The sequence below is a fragment of the Sturnira hondurensis genome, unplaced genomic scaffold (genome assembly GCF_014824575.4).
Source record: "Sturnira hondurensis isolate 20B ecotype Veracruz unplaced genomic scaffold, ASM1482457v3 Scaffold0020642, whole genome shotgun sequence".
Lineage (NCBI taxonomy): Eukaryota > Metazoa > Chordata > Mammalia > Chiroptera > Phyllostomidae > Sturnira > Sturnira hondurensis.
The window spans coordinates 4,255,647-4,272,259 of NW_028093273.1; the positions used below are offsets into that span (position 1 = coordinate 4,255,647).

The 16,613-nt window shown below is 39.3% G+C and overlaps 1 protein-coding gene across 4 annotated transcripts in view; it reads right to left on the reverse strand.

Annotated features, from left to right (window-relative positions):
- Nucleotides 1–16,613, reverse strand: part of PCSK5 (proprotein convertase subtilisin/kexin type 5) — a 424,235-nt gene that overhangs the window by 217,727 nt on the left and 189,895 nt on the right. The window lies entirely within an intron of this gene.

Genomic DNA, 16,613 nt, shown 5'->3' on the forward strand with positions numbered 1-16,613 from the left:
CCTAAAGAAAACAGAAGAGATATTAATAAGATTTTGGGGGGGACAAAGTCTCATTAAGGACAAATGAAAAAAAAAAACCACAGCATTACTCATCAACAAACTCAAGAACTGACCTTTTGAAAAGTAAAAATAAAACTACCCAATAAAGTAAACAAAAAGGAACACCAATGAAATAAGTTCTAAATATTAAAGCAGTCATAAAAACCAGTGAAAAGAATGTTTATACTATTAGGAAATCTATACCTAATCTCTATCTATATAACTATTTGATGGCTGCCAGATGGGAGGGTGTTTTAGGGTACTGGGTGAAGAGGGGAGTACGAAGTACAAATTGGTAATCATAGAATAGCCAATGGGATGTAAAGTACAGCATAGGAAGTGGAGAGGCCAAAGAACTTACACACATGAACCATGGACATAAACAAAGGTGTGGGGATTTCCTGTGGGAGTGGGGGGTGCTCGGTGGAAAGGGGCAAAAGTGGAAAAACTGGGACAACTGTAATAGCATAATCAGTGAAATATAATGAAAAAACAATTATATTAAGTACAGTTATATTATAGTTATATATAAAAACTATGTATAATAATTGGCCAAAAAAGATTAGAAAATCTTATGAAATGAACATGGCTCTGGAGAATATAAATGAAAAAATTAAAATTAAAATTGTTTTCCAAAAAATTACCTCTCGAAAGGCCTGAGGGCCACATGATTTCCTCAAACTTATATGGAAAGTGATCCCAAGAGTCTTCAGAGAAAAGTTGCAGAATTTTACAATTTATTTTGTGAATTTAACATCACTTGATACCCAAAACTGGCAGAGAGAAAGGGCAATTTCAAGGTCAAACCAATCTGGGTTCAGAAGCCTGATTCTTTATTTACTATATATGCTACCTTATACACAAGAAATAAATGAAATAAACCATAAAGAAAATTTCAAAGATGCAGTTTAGCTGCCATAATCACACAATTAATGTTAGCCAGCACTGTGACGATAATATAGAATGAACACACACACATTATTCAGGAAAGAAACCTAAAAAATCTCACTGAGAAAAAGAAACACAAAGGCATAAAATAAATTTTTCTAAAACTAAATCAATAGCCTATTATAGAAATTTAATTCATGAATATAAACAGAATAAGAAATCTAATATTCTAATAAATTATATCAACAATTTTATTATGAGAAACTATTCATCTCAACAGATACTTAGAAAATACCCCAAATACATTCCTAACGAAACTTTATAAAACCCAAAATGCTTCATAGGTTCAACATGGGAAGGCAAGCATCAATAAAAAGTGAAACAAAAGGTCAAAAGAAAATCCTGAGAAAATCAGGATCTGGACATGAAAGCTTACTCTCATTCTTGATAATCAGCAGTTTCGAATGGTTGGCTCATATAATAGAAGCGATATTTTACTTTTAATACATTTCATATGTCTAAAGTCATTTAATCCTAGCAACAATCTGGTGATTCTAGATTGCTACCCCCAATTTCAGATAGAGGTGCTCAAGCTCAACAAGATTAAGCAACAGACTTTCATTTGTTCAAGGCTCTCCATGTAGTAATGGTACGGAGGCAGGAATGAAACGGAAGTCTGCCCGATTCCAAACCATGAACTCATAATGACCAATTTATACCACCTTCCAATAAGAACAAAGATGAAACATACTCAGATGAACATGGACAAATATTACTATTGTCAGATGCCATGTACGTATTTTGAAAAACAAACAAGGCGTGTGAGGTGAAGAGACTAGAGATAAGAAAAACACAAAAACAATAGCTCTGGTGTAAATACACAATAACCAAGTAAAGGTATAATGGAGATAGCAAAACAGACAGATATTTGGTATTTTAAAAAAATAAATCTAAACCTAAAAGTACAGGACTAGAGACATATCTAAAACTTTATTAGTCCAGAGACACATTTCCTTGAAGGAAAACCAACTGTTATAAAGAAGCCAAGATTCATACAATTGCCATAAGTTGTCCCTGGGGTTGTTTTTGGAACACGGCAAAATGTTTCGAAATTTTATCTGGAAAAATGAACAGGCAAGAATGCTTAAAAAATGTTGAGAAAGTGGAGTGATAGTGTAATGTCAGAAAACTGTCAGATTAATAGTACAGAAAACTCTAGACGAGATCTTCATAAATGCAACAACTTAAAACGTTTTTTGCAGGAAGTTACCTAACAAATGACACTGGGCAAATGGGACCCCTATAAAAATACAATTTAGATCCTCACACTGAACATGAAAATAAAAGTTAGTTGGTTAGACATTAATATGGAAAAATGAAAGGAGAAAACCTGAAATGAAAATGTTACTTGGTAATTTAGAGATTTTGAGATAGGAAAGGATTTTGTAACCTAAGGGTTTTTAACCCCATGAGGTTTATAGATTATAGCAAAATTTGGACTCATTTTAGGGAGAAAGCATACATAGCTTTCATCAGCATACATAAAATTCTCCAGGAGGTACCAAAAGATGAGATATGACTACCTGACGAATTTATAAAGGACAAATACATTTGACAAATACGTTTAAATAATAATTAAAAGTAAAGAAAAAAGTTCTCTATGTCAAAACAGTATGAAGAAAGCTTGTAAGCTTTCAGATAAAAGATAAAATGACAAATGGATAAAATATTTGTAATAACTATGGCCAATGGGCAATATAGTGAGTATTTATATACTGAAGAAGAATATTAACAATGTAAATAATTAGTAGGTGATCTTTAGAGGATTCATACCCTTTTGAGAAACTTTGAAATACATTTCTGAAATTTAATTTGAATATTAGTTCTTGTAATCTAGGAATTTCTCAATACACAATTCCCAACAACTGTACAGAGTCCACACACACAAAAACCTGAAAGCTTCTTTAATCTATTCTTGCTCGATTGCAGGTTGAATAAAACGTTTTTGTTTTGTTTTATTTTGTTTTGGTTAAAAAGGAGATAGAAACTAATGAGGGAGGGATAACAAAAGGAACAACAGGGTCTGCAACATGCAGATTGAAGATAGTAAAGTAGAAACTATTTTTGCAATAAATATATTGCACATACTAACAAAAGTATCAGGCATTAACTACACTATTCAAGCATAAAACAGCCAATGCAAATGGACTGTTAAAGGAGGTTTTTGATTGTTTGTGTATATATTTCTGCCTGATTTATATTCCTTTGGACAAGGAGTATGTATTACTTTAGTAATAATCTAATTTTATGAAAGGTTCTATTGCTAACAATATTGTTGGTTATGAGATTGCTTGACCCAGGACAGCCCAGTGTTATGTATCTGCTTCCAAGAAGTTAGTGGCAAAGGGAAGTAGTGGGTTGTTTGCAAGCACAATAGGATGAGAAAGGGTATCAACTTCTGAATTTCAAAGACTAGCACATTCTTTTTAAATTCTGTAGTCAATGGAAGCTCTGTAACTTTTAATTAGGGCAAATAAGGACAGCATTGCTTTCACACAATTCCGGAAAATAAATAGCACATGATTTTTTAATAAGTTGCTTTAACATTTAAAAAAGAAACCTACAAAATACACTTTCATTTTTAAAATAAGCAACACTATATTACCTCTATTATTCTTTGCCCGGTGACCCTCACACTCTCACTCAACAGCACCCCTATAGACCAGATGGTCTCTGGGCAACCTTCCAACGTTATAGTTTCTCGGACAAACTGAAAACAATTATTTTATATTCCAGGTAAGGTATCACATGTAATTCAGAGTTTAAGCACAATGACAATTATAAAATTGAATGCATCTGCTATGGAAAATGAGGCTATTCGATGTCAACTCCAATGGCACCTAAACTCAGAGCTATGCATGAGAATTCAGCATGACTAATATGATCACCCCCCTATCACGCTCTCCGCAGGAAGTGCTCTACAGTATCCTTTCAAGGCAGCTGTAAAAGTTTCCAATAGCGAAATAACAGGCAGACCGCTCTGAAAGCCTATCTTAAATTTCACTCAATTCTCGTTCCTCCTCCCAACATTCCTCGGTTGGGTACCGAGTTTTTCAGATGACACTAGAGTACCCATTAAAGATGGAACAATAAGGTTTCTATCGGATTCTTTTTGACAGGATGAACAGTCTTCATCTTTGAAGTGATACCTAACCAGTTTTCAATCATATACAGGCATGCTCCTAAATCTGTTGTAGGAATAAAAAAAATGATGGCTCATTCAGGCTCTCCTCCTTTTCATTTGGCCTTTTACTACACCCAAGGTTTGGCCTGTGACTGCAAGAACTTCCTGGATGAAAAGAGACCAAACTCAGTGAACACCGTGATCAAATAATAACTCGGTAAAAACCCAGAAAAACCACGTATAAGCTGGATCACATATGTGAGTCCAGTTTCAGCCAAAAGGCTTATTATTTTATTAACGATAGCCTTACACTTTTCTTACCTGCCATTTCCTACCTTTCCTACCCTTACCCCACCATTACTTTCTATCACTGTTATCATCCTGTTTTACTTTTTTCTTTCACTGCACCTAACTTCAAGTGTAATTACCATTAATCTATGCCTGCCTTAGTTGGAATATATGCTCTCTTGGAAGCAGGTTCCAAGCACACATACACGTATGCTCAACTGCACTGCCGCTCCTGGCCGCCCTGGCCCAGAACAGGCATGTTTTGCTCATAGGTGCATTCTATATTAAGCACAGAGCCAGAGACACGCTGAATGACATCAGAACGAGGATGCTAAAGACTGCAACTATGACTAGAAGAGGTATTACAATTTCGAAGATGTGGAAAAGTCTAGTTCAAAATAAAGAAATGACAGTAACAAGTGTGACTCAGTATGTATTTCTTGAATGAATCAATCATTTAGAGTTAAGACTATTCCCCCCGAACTACAAATCACAGCTACCTGAATAGCTAGCCATACTTTTGAATACCAAAGGGACAGTTCCTTCCCTGCATTTATTCACTCGTTCATTATATAAGTATTTGATTGCCTAGTTTGGTCCATTGCTCTTGGTGCTATATACCCACTCTCAAGACAGCCTACAGTCTAAGGCAGTTTCTAGTTGTGACCTGTGGGCTACTTGCAATTAAATCCCCAAATTATTTTGACGGCTTTGAGATACGTACTTTTCAACAAGATTCTTCTGTATGACTCATATGCAATGCAAATTGACAAAAGAATCTTTAAAATATAGATCCTTCTCCTTCTGCCAAATCTTCCTAAATCATCCCTGTTCAACGTTTTCACCCTGCTCCACCCCCATGGCCCTGGCACTTTATAGCACCTATTTGTAATGAACTATGACTTTCTATAGCTCTCAAAAGAGAAAGGCGATGCAGTGTGATGGTGGCCTCTGACGTCACACTGCCTTCGTTCATCTTCCAGATCTACAACTTACTTACTCCCTTTGCAAATTTGTACTCCTCGCCTTCCATATCTGAAATACTGTGAAAATGTCTACATTGTAGCATTGATATGAGGATTAAATGAGGTCACTGATGAAAGCACTCAGCCCAGTGTTTCGCATAGAGTAAGCTTTCCGTGAAAGCGGGCTACAGTTTGGTTTATGTCATCCTTTCTACTTTCCCATTTTGCACTCTGAAGCACTATTCCCACACTCGGTTCAGGGCCAATGGCAAGAAGAATCTTTTTGTCTCATCCACCGGAAGTCACAGCCATGTGCTATAATCTTTATTTGTGAGAATGACACTACCAGGCTTCACAGGCATATTGTTTCTCCGGGATGTGCAAAGAGTATAAAAGTTTATTTCATCTTAGTTGCACATATGGTTATTTAATAAGATTCAGAATCATCACGAATAGAGAAATGAAAACTTCATCCAAGATGGTAAGAAATAACCCGATCATCTAAGCACAGAATGTCTTTCCTTTGTGTTGCATGTTCTATTCCAGGTATCAGTTTATTTCACTATAAATTTGTTGCTTAGAGATTTGACGCATCAAATGCCATAATCAACTTCTTGATGTCAGGCTGAATAAATCTTATATGTTAGTGAAATGACATGCTTTCCAAACTGTCATTTCTATTTCTCTTATTTACTTCTCTCATGCCGATGGGAAAATGCATTGTGATTAAAACTGTTAGAGAGAAATACAAGAATGCTGGAATCGGCTAAAAACAAAAACTAGATTCTAATGTAACTAGGAATGATTATGTTCTTCTGAACAAATGACACAAAAATGTTGTGAAGTAAAAAAATTACAGGTCAGGGCAATGTGGGCATAGGCAAAACTGACTCACAATTCAGCCAGACATCACGTGGTATAACAATAGGTTTGAGTTTTAACCGAGTTTCAATACAGAGCTTGGGAATACACCTGAGAACCTTCAAATACAAAGATAGGGATATTTGTTGAAGCCACATAAGTCATTTTGCAGAGATGTACTGACGTATCTTTTGATTGAAGTAATTAAGAAGCAGGCGATGGTGTGAAACTATAATGGACCCTGAAAAAAGTCAGCTTCTCTTATTCTGAGCAAGGAAAATTATATTTGATAGTATTTGGGGTGTTACCATAGACACTATCAAGAACAAAACTTTCCTGGCAATAAATAAAATGCATAAACCCTCAAGAGACTAAATTTTGCATACTTCTTATAAACCCACTAAGTAGATTTTTCTAAGTAATTTTATGGGGTAAAACTACAGAAAGCTTAATTTGCTGTTAATACCCTATTTAAAGGACATGGCAGTAGATGAGCAATTTACAATGTAAATGAATCCATAACTTTATCTCTATTTTCTCAAAAAATGTAAGCTGGGGACTTCCGCCAAGATGGAGGTGTAGGTGGAAACACTGTGCCTTCTCCCACAACCAAGTTTGAATACAACAAAGGTTTAGTAAACAAAGATGCAGCCAAAGAACAGAAAATTGAACTATACAGAAGTCGACAACAATGAACCGTTCAACTGGTCCAGTAAGAGGGGCGGAGCCAGCAGCAGAGCAGGATGGGGCAGGAAAGATCCCCCCACCCCAGGTGCCCAGGCAGCCAGGGTAGCATCAGGTGGACCCAGTGAGGGTGCAGGGCGGCAGGCTGACCTCGGTCACACTTTCGCATGTAGATATACCAGCAAAGGAGCAAACAGTGAGATGGACCGCACAGGCCCGAGCAGCGGACCCAGCGAGGATGCAAGGCAGCAGGCTGACCGAGGTTGCACATTCACACGCAGTGGGACGGACCATGCAGGCCCGGCAGTGGTGGCGGTGGTGGCAGTGGTGGCGGTGGCAGCAGTGGCAGCGGTGGCGGGAGGCAGCAGAGGGGACTGCCATTGTTTTCCTTTGACCCCACCCCCACATAAGTGTCACAACCCAGCAACTGAGTTGCCCAGCCCTGGTGAACACCTAGGGCTCCGCTCCTCATATGTAACAGGCACGAACAGTCCAAAATATGGCTTAAGAACTCAAAGCCCCAGAGCCAATACCTCTAAGTGACCAAGAAATAGCCAACCTATCAGACGCACAGTTCAAAATACTGGTGGTCAGGATACTCACAGAACTGGTTGATTTTAGTCACAAATTAGAGGAACATATGAAGGCTAAACTAATTGAAATGAAGGGAAATGCACAGGAAACCAATAGTGATGGAAAGGAAACTGGGACTCAAATCAAGGGAGTGGACCAGAAGGAAGGAAACAATGACCAAACAGAAAAAAGTGAAGTTACAAGAATTCAAAAAAATGATGAGAGGCTTAGGAACCTCCAGGACATCTTTAAATATTCCAACATCTGAATTATAGGGGTACCAGAAGGGGAAAAGAAACAGCCATGAGCGGAAAACTTATTTGAACAAATAATAAAGGAGAACTTCCCCAGTCTGGTAAAGGAAATAGACTTCCAGGAAATCCAGGAAGCTCAGAGAGTCCCAAAGAAGTTGGACCCAAGAAGGAACACACCAAGGCACATCATAATTACATTAGCCAAGATTAAAATGAAGGAGAGAATCCTAGAAGCAGCAAGAGATAAGGGGACAGTCACCTACAAAGGAGTTCCCATCAGACTGTCAGCTGATTTCTCAAAAGAGACCTTACAGGCAAGAAGGAGCTGGAAAGAAGTATTCCAAGTCATGAAATCCAAAGACCTACAGCCAAGATTGCTCTATCCAGCAAAGCTTTCATTTAGAATGGAAGGACAGATAAAGTGCTTCTCAGATAAGGTCAAGTTCAAGGAGTTCATCATCACCAAGCCCTTATTATATGAAATGCTAAAGGGACTTATATAAGAAAAAGAAGATGAAAAATATGAACAGTGAAAGGACAGCAAACACACAGTTATTAACAACCACACCTAAAACAAAAGCAAACCAAGAGGACAGCTAGATCAGGAGTGGAACCATAGAAATGAAGAACACATGGAGGGTTAGCAACAGGGGAGTGGGAGGAGGAGAAGTGGGGAGAAGATACAGAAAATAAGTAGCATAGATGGTAGGTAAAAAATAGATAGGGGGGAGGGCAAGAGTAGTATGGGAAATGTAGAATCTAAAGAACTTGAGACACGTGATCATAAACTAAAGGGGGGAATGGTGGGGGAGGGGTGTGCAGGGTGGAGGGGAATGAAGGGGGAGAATAGAACTGTAATGGTATAATCAATAAAATATATTTAAAAAAATGTAAGCTGGGCCCTGGCTGGTGTAGCTCAGTGGATTGAGCGTGGGCCTGTGAACCAGAGTATCGCGGTTCGATTCCCAGTCAGGGCACATGCCTGGGTTGCAGGCTAGTTCCCAGCAGGGGACTCAGAGAGGCAACCATACATTGATATTTATCTCCTTCTCTCCTTCCCTTCCCCTCTAAGGATAAATAAATAAAATCTTTAAAAAATTTTTAAAAAATGTAAGCTGGACAAAGCCAAAGTGGGTAGGATTGAGGGTGGGAGGTGGGGAGGGATGGGGTGGCAGGGAGTGGTGAGGGGAAAATGGAGACAACTCTACTTGAACAACAATTAAAAAAATAAACAGTTTCAGCCATTTACAACAATCATGATCTCAGTGATTTTTCTAAGGCTTCGTTAAACAAACCACTGGGGGAGCCCGACCGAAGCACTATCGGTAATTGTTGGCCCGTGGATCCTGTCCCATTGAGTCACGCTTCTTTTAATTCTCCGAATCCCATGGGAAGAACAAAAGGTATCTATTTCAAAAAATGGCGCACCATCTACCTAAGAATTCAGCTAAGAAACTAGAACTCGGCCTTGAGTTTTTCCTTTCCCTTAAGGCACACCTATTCCCCTTAAAGCACACCGTTTGCTGTACCTGAAAAATGGGCATCAGATCTCTCCATGTCTTTCTATCCCCATTACCATCACCTTGACTGGGCTACCCTAACCAGCTTCCCAAATGGTTTATCTGCCTTGCTGCCACACCAGTACTTCTCAAAGGAGAAGTTGGAATGGTATTTAAAACATTTAATCAAGGTACCCTGGCTGGATGGCTCAGTGAGTTGGAGTGTGGGCCTGTGCACCAAAACGTTGCAGGTTCAATCCCTGATCAGGGCACATAACCTAGGTTGCGGTTCCAACCCCGAGTCATGGCATGTGCAGGCGGCAGCCCATGGATGCCTCTATCTCACATCGATGTTTCTCTCTAAAATCTATAAAAAATATCCTCAGATGAGGACTAAAAAAATTAGAAAAAATTAATCAAGTCATATCTCCCTCCTTTCAAAGACTTCATAGATCTCTATTGTGCTTACTAACTATGATGCCCTACGTGAGCTGGACTTTTCCAACCCCTCATCTCACACTGGTTGTACGTATCTCCCTATTTCTCAGATCCAGTAACCTGGCTCCCACGCTGTGGTCTTCCCACCTCGCTCCTCCCTCTTCCTGGAATGCTCAGTCCAGGTCCTTACAAAGTTCCTCGCATTTCAGATCTCAGGTAAAATGTCACTTTCTCCAAGAGGTCTTTCTTCAACCACTCTACATAAAACAGCTCTACTACTCTGTTTATATTTTTCTTAGTACTTATCCTTTGCTTTTCCACAGACTGCCTCGCTGGAGAGGATGAAAGTTCTGTATCTGCCAATCCACCCATCAATGCCCAATGTGTAGCATGGGAACTGAGCATTGATATAAGTCTACTGAATGAATGAATGAATGATTCCATCTAAGGCCTAGGTTAGTAAAACCATGTTCTCTTCATACACCTTTCAGAGATGAGAAAAATGAGATGAGATTAGGAGTTTCCTTCCAAAATCCCTTCTTACACATCTTTTTTTTTTTTTTTTACTGGATTTAAACTGGGAGAACTTCCTACCTTTGTGTTTTCCCAGAGTGGAATCATTGTTTACTGAATGCTCAGGTATGCTGTCCTTTGAGGTATCGTTCTTCCAAGGTAGTAGAGAGGGTGGCATATCATGGATTATGATATAATCACTATGAAATTAATTACATACCAGAGGACACTGTAGAGGTCTTTTCCACCCCTACCCATTTTAAGAATTTCTGCTTATGTTAAGTCACAAATCAGAAATTTATTACATGAGACATTTCTAACATATAACATAGAACACTTGAAAATGATATTTGACCAGCTATATAAGAAAAAACTCTGGGGATTGCAAAAAAACTGAGAATGACTCTTCTTAAGAAATCATTGTAATTATTATTACAGTAATAATAGCACAATACTCTCAGTGAAAAAAATCTATTTTTAAAACCACAGCTAAGCAAAAAGAGGCAGATAACAATGACCTAATAACTCTGTCTTCCGTTCAGTCTCCGGGCAACTTGACTACACATCGGTCTTATCGTCTCAGGGAGAAGATGAAAAACACTGGCTAAATCTCAAGATAATACAAGGTGAATGAGTTTGTTGACCAGGGCTTTTCCAGTAATACAGGGCACCTTTGGAAGCTGCATTGTTTTAAACCATTAGTGAAGGTACAAAGTTGAGTCCAGTGAAAATTGGCTTCTAAATGATTTGAACTTGAAAACTGTTAGAGGACACAGTGTATTGTCTGTGTGTATGTAGACATAACAAAGCTATTTTCATGCACAGTCCTGGCAGAAGGCCCGTGGTAACTGCTCTGTGAGTCTGGTTACAATTATTTCACTATAGGAAATATTCCAGGACAGTACATCCCTTCTCTGTCCGCTCGGCCTCAAGTGGAAATATATGCTGTTTTTACCTCACAAACCTTTTCAGCTCTCCTCCCTGATTACATTTTAATTCTCCTCAAGCTATATATCCTGACCATTCATGCCAGAAATCTCGACTAAATTCGGAGCCCAACCTACAACATTATTAAACCCTAAGAGTATGTGAGAGAAAACATGTGTGTGATAACTTCTTTACCCTTGTAATAACCTGTACAGAATCTGGCCACACATGCCTCTATTCTCACTATTTGTACATGTACTTAAAGCAAAAAAACTGTGATGGAATAAAGAAAACTCTCCTAAAAGAAAAGAGTTGGGATGTTGACACTCTGCTATTTTACCTCAAAAGCAAATGTGTGTTCCCACCCACTGCAATGTCTCATACAGCTGAATGTGGCCCTTGGGACAAATTTTAATGGAACATTTTATACCAAAATGCGTTTTTAATGAAAACAAAACAAATACGTTAAGAATAGTTTACCAGCTAGCAGGGCTAACATGCTAACCCCAATATGGAGAAATTTTTAGGTGTGTCAAGTTCTTATGTAGACCCCCTTCACGATGGTTCGTTGTAGGGCTTTGAAGCCCTTCAATGAGTGACTGCAACTCAGCTCGTGGAAAATTCCAGACTTCCTCTCAACTGTCCTAGAAATTAACGTCTCTCCAGAACTGCATCCCCAGTATTTTCACCATTTCCTCATACTCTCCCGCACTGGATACAGACAGACAGTATGAGATGAACACCACAATGAAACGTGAAGCAAAGATGCAAAGTGGTTGATCAGCAGGAACCACAGAAAAAGTTTATGCAGACGGACTTTTTTTTTAGGTTTATAAGAAATGCAGGTGGTAAGTTTAATCTCCCAAGAAGAGAATATTTGGGAATAAGGGTTTTTTTTTGTTGTTTTTAAATCAACAGCTTACAGTGTAAATCGTCCTGTGGCTCAATGCATCTTTAATTCTTCATACTTTGACCTTTCCATGTCTGTAAGGTCCCTTTCTCTAAAGATCAAAGGTAGAGGAACTCTGCTGGGAAGCTGAGGGAGGGCATAATGTCATGTCTCTATTTTACCCAGGATGAGCCCTGTTCTAGAGAACGAGAAGTGAGCAGGGTGATAAGAGAAGTTGAGGCAGTGTGGGGATGTCTCTAATCATTTACACACACTGCGAGGTAAATATAGTATATAATATTGAACTAATCTGCTGACTTCATTTTCCTGTACCAAAAATAGGAAGGCTGGACAGGAGAACTGATTTCATGTTTGCTTAGAATTGCCCTTGTTCCAAACATTGTGCTTAGGGGTCACGGAAGGTAAAAGAGCCTCAGCACCAATGACCCACGTGGGTTGCCGAGGCTGACCGTTTCTATTTTCACCCAAGTCCTTCGCTCTCCACTATCTGCACTGAACGATTTTCCTGACTTTCTTAAAGAATGTGTGCACTTGTGAAATGCACACCAGCATCCACTTGTTAGCATACATCTGCCTCCCTAAGGTGATTCTTTAAAGGTAAGTGATGTATTTTGCAAATATTTGGATTATGCCCTGCTTAAATTCTCTTAGCTCCTAGCATCATGCTTTCAATTTTTTTAATGTGCAAGAGATATTTTTATATACATGCAAATAAAGACTGTAAAGCAAAATCCTTCGTCTCTATAAGTTTAAGCCTTCTTTGGAAGGTAATCCATATGAAACATCTGTAGTACAATAATAGAAATCGTCTAAAGTATCAAAACCATCTTCACTCTCTATGTATTCTATAATCTATATTCTACATATACTGATCTGGTATGTCTTATGCATACCTGTGGTTACACGGCAACTGAAATAGGAGGAAACAGACAGGTAATAAGAAAGCAGGTCAGCCTCCCTAGAAATGTGTGTGTGCATACTGCATAACACGACAGAGGCAGCTAATGTTTAATAGGTACCATGTATGTTTCTAGTACAGAATAACAGCTGCCACCCCAATTTGTTTATTTTCCAATTTCAGATGAAGATATGTCAGGTATTTCCAAGGGAAGGGTATCCTTGTGCCCCTGAGATAAGAAATTTGAGGCAAAGGCTTTGGAGTCACTTAAAAACAAAGATTTGTGAAAGATTCTTTACACCAGTATCTTCTTTCTAAGTCCTAAATAATTTCAGAAGTTTCTACCCACCTCACTCCCTTTTATTTACCGTTCACTAGGCAACATTCTGTGATGGCTGAACATTGTTCCATTTTCCAATGAGAGACTACTTGTCGTTGAAGGCCAAAAGGTTTCTTTGGTGAACTCAAAATTTTTACTTTCCTCAGGTAAGCTGATAATTTAACACATAAAACACTCCACTACACTAGCCTTTCTCTGCTAATAGTTATAGACTCAGAGGAGGAGAGCTTTCAGTAAAAATATAGTTTATGATTCTGAACATTTATGAATGTCAGTTGTTTCGGCTTTATTTTACAAACCATTTTATGAGAAACATCATTTGCTAGCAACATATTTTCCCCTTTCCAGAGGTCTAGTGGACTGGCACTACATACCAGCAATGAAACGCGAGGTGCCTCACAAACGTGACTTGACACTTTGAGGTAGCTCAACTAACACTGTGGATCATGTCTCACCATTTCGTTCATTTAAGAAGACTGCACCCAGACACTTGATTTGAACTTTTTGAGTGAAAGCTATAAAAAAAGGACATCATTACCCAATGGTAAATTAGTTTCCTTATAGTCAATGATTATATATTGCCTAGTCATTCAGCTGAAAAACCAGAAAATTACCTCAAAGCCCACAAAATCCAAATATTTGAAATATTATAAACCTTTGAACCAATACATATATGATGAGAGTACCCCAACACAAAAACAGTTTGCCCTGCCTAAGATGGCAATGTTTTCTCTTATTCTAAAATTGCTCATGATTTCCAGAAGGGTAAAGGACTTAGAGCTTTCTCCACCCCAAAGAAAAGCGGGAACGGGAAGAAAATTGCCTAATTGACTGATGAGGCAGAGTTCACGACTAGACTGTTGGAGATGGTCATAGAGCTTAAAACGGCTCAACCCAGGGCAAAAAAAAAAAAAAAAGGAGGCAGATTTTTAGAGGAACTAAGAATCCTTCCAGTCTTGGGGAGTAGCACGCTCTTGCCCAAGGGTCTGAGGGTGTGTCTTAGAGTTTGTTGCAACACGTGTCCTTAGGTGCCCCGCAGAAGGACGGTCTGGGGGTCCCAGCAGCTGTCACAGCCGAGGTAATTCATGATCAATCTTTTGTGGAGCCCAGATGAGAGATCTGGACACTTTAAGCTTATCTGTTTCTATGTTTGTTTTCGTTTCTCTTAGTTTCCTAAGAAGGTTTTTGGAAAAGCTCCTCCCTTAGGAGAGCAGGGAGAATTAAAATGGCAGAGAGGTCAATGGTTGCCAGGCATCCTGGGTAGGACCCACAGTCTTATGACCCAGGCAAATCGGCTGTCACAGGCAAGCACCTGGGGACGCAAAGGCTGGGGGAAGCTGAAGATGCGGGCATCTCCCCTGATTAGATGCTGTAATCCAGTGGTGTTAGGGGAAACAATGCATTTCTCCTTGTGCAAAGATAGCTGGGACACACAGTTAACTAGGGACTGGCAGCTCCTACGTGCAGCTTTTCACCTGAACACTCACCCTCATTCACTGAGTCATGTGGCCCGAGCAGGGGTGCCTATCTGAAGTGCTGGCAGTGTCCAGAGTCTAGCTGTGGCGTTCTCTCCTCTCCTCTTACAAGGCAGTCCCTGGTAGATCGGGCTGTTTGTCTTGTGAGAGAGTAAAGGCTGAAGCTCAAAATACCACGGTTCAAGTGTTGTGGAGAAGTGCTAGTGTAAAAGGAGGTTGTCAAGGCGTGGGGCTGGGTGAATGGGTAAGGAATCTTTGCCAGGGTTAGACTTAGCTGCAGAACAACCGTAACCTTGGTGCACTGTTATCTGACAGCCTCGCTACAATTTCTCAGTTCCATATCCTTTTTCCTCATGCTGGGGCCCGCTGCTTACTGATCCTAGTGTAACACAATGCCTGACCCATTCTTACTTTTCCCACCTCTGTCTCCTAATTTGCAGGTTCACTATAGGCAAAGATTTGCCCGTGGCACAGACCAATGGAGTTGGGAGAAAAGGTTTACTGTTTCTCATTTTATCAGATGGTTTACTGTGTACTTTGGCTCCACAGTCAAACTGGAGTATTTGAAATCTTAAAATACAGTGGATTTTCCAGGTAAACTGTATCCTGGGACCTTCTTTCCGCCCATCACAGTTTTGGCAAAAATCAATCTTAAAAAAATGCTCAAAATGCAAGGGGAAAGAAAACAGATGCAGCCTGTCAGAGTTCCCAGCCCCAGCTAGATCTTTTCCAAGTGAACGGGCCTCTTAAGGAGCAGAGTAAGGATTTTTTCATTTTAATTTAAATAGCAGTTAAAATAATCACTAAAAATATTAGTGTGCAGTACCATCACAAGGAACTGGGTATCACAGAGTCACAGTTACGGTGCTAGGATGCCAAGTTTGAGATTATATCCTTTTGAGGTGAAGGGAATGGAGAAGTGTAGGAAGAATTCCTGATATTTTTCCTTCAATATTGTGTGGACAGGAAACTATTCTGGAAAAACAATCTAGGATTTCAGAATGAAGACGAGTTTTTTAAAAAAAAAAAATCCAATTGACAATAACCAAATTAAAACCACAGACGCTTAACCAAAACTTCTGTCGGAACAGTCCAGTAACAAGTTGTAAAGTGAGAATTCAATAGGACAAGAGCCAGTTCCTTGCTAACCTCAAACTTTTTTTTAACACTTGGAAAGAGATGTTGAAATGTTTTAATATTCAACCTTGCCAGAGAGAAAGAAGCCCACGCATTCACGCGAGTCCAATGATAGGACACCTGCTATGGTCTAAATATCTGCGGCCTCTACCCTCAACTCATATGCTGAAAACTGACACCCAATTCCCCTTCTGTTATGTGAGGCCATCTAGAAAGTGGGCTCTCACCAGACACTTCCTGGTTTCTCGATCTTAAATTTCCCAGCCTCTACAACTATGAGAAATAAATGTTTGTTGTTTATAAGCTACTTACTCAGTTTACATTTTGTGATAGCAGCTCAGATACACTAAGACAAAACGGCCCATATCCAAAGCCTGTGTTGGTCTACCTATCTCATCCAAGGAGTTCTTACGGTCCACGTGCCTTAACGTAAGCCCCTCTGCCTTACAGAGAGGCAGCTGTAATGTTGCGAGGCCACCTGCGTACTGAGAAAAAAAGTACCTCTTTGCTGCAATACCTGAGTATAGTTACGTTTCTTGTATTCTTTTCCTGTTACCTGCTATTGTTCTACATCTTTCCATTCCTCCTTAGGGCAGGGGTACAAGGCTATTTTCGGAAAAACACTCAACATCTTTACTTCAATACCTTTTTGTTATGATTGTCTTGTAAGGAGGACCTCAGAGGGCAGGCCCACAATCCTTTTTCTAATGTGCTTGCATCAGATATATTTCAAATTCAAA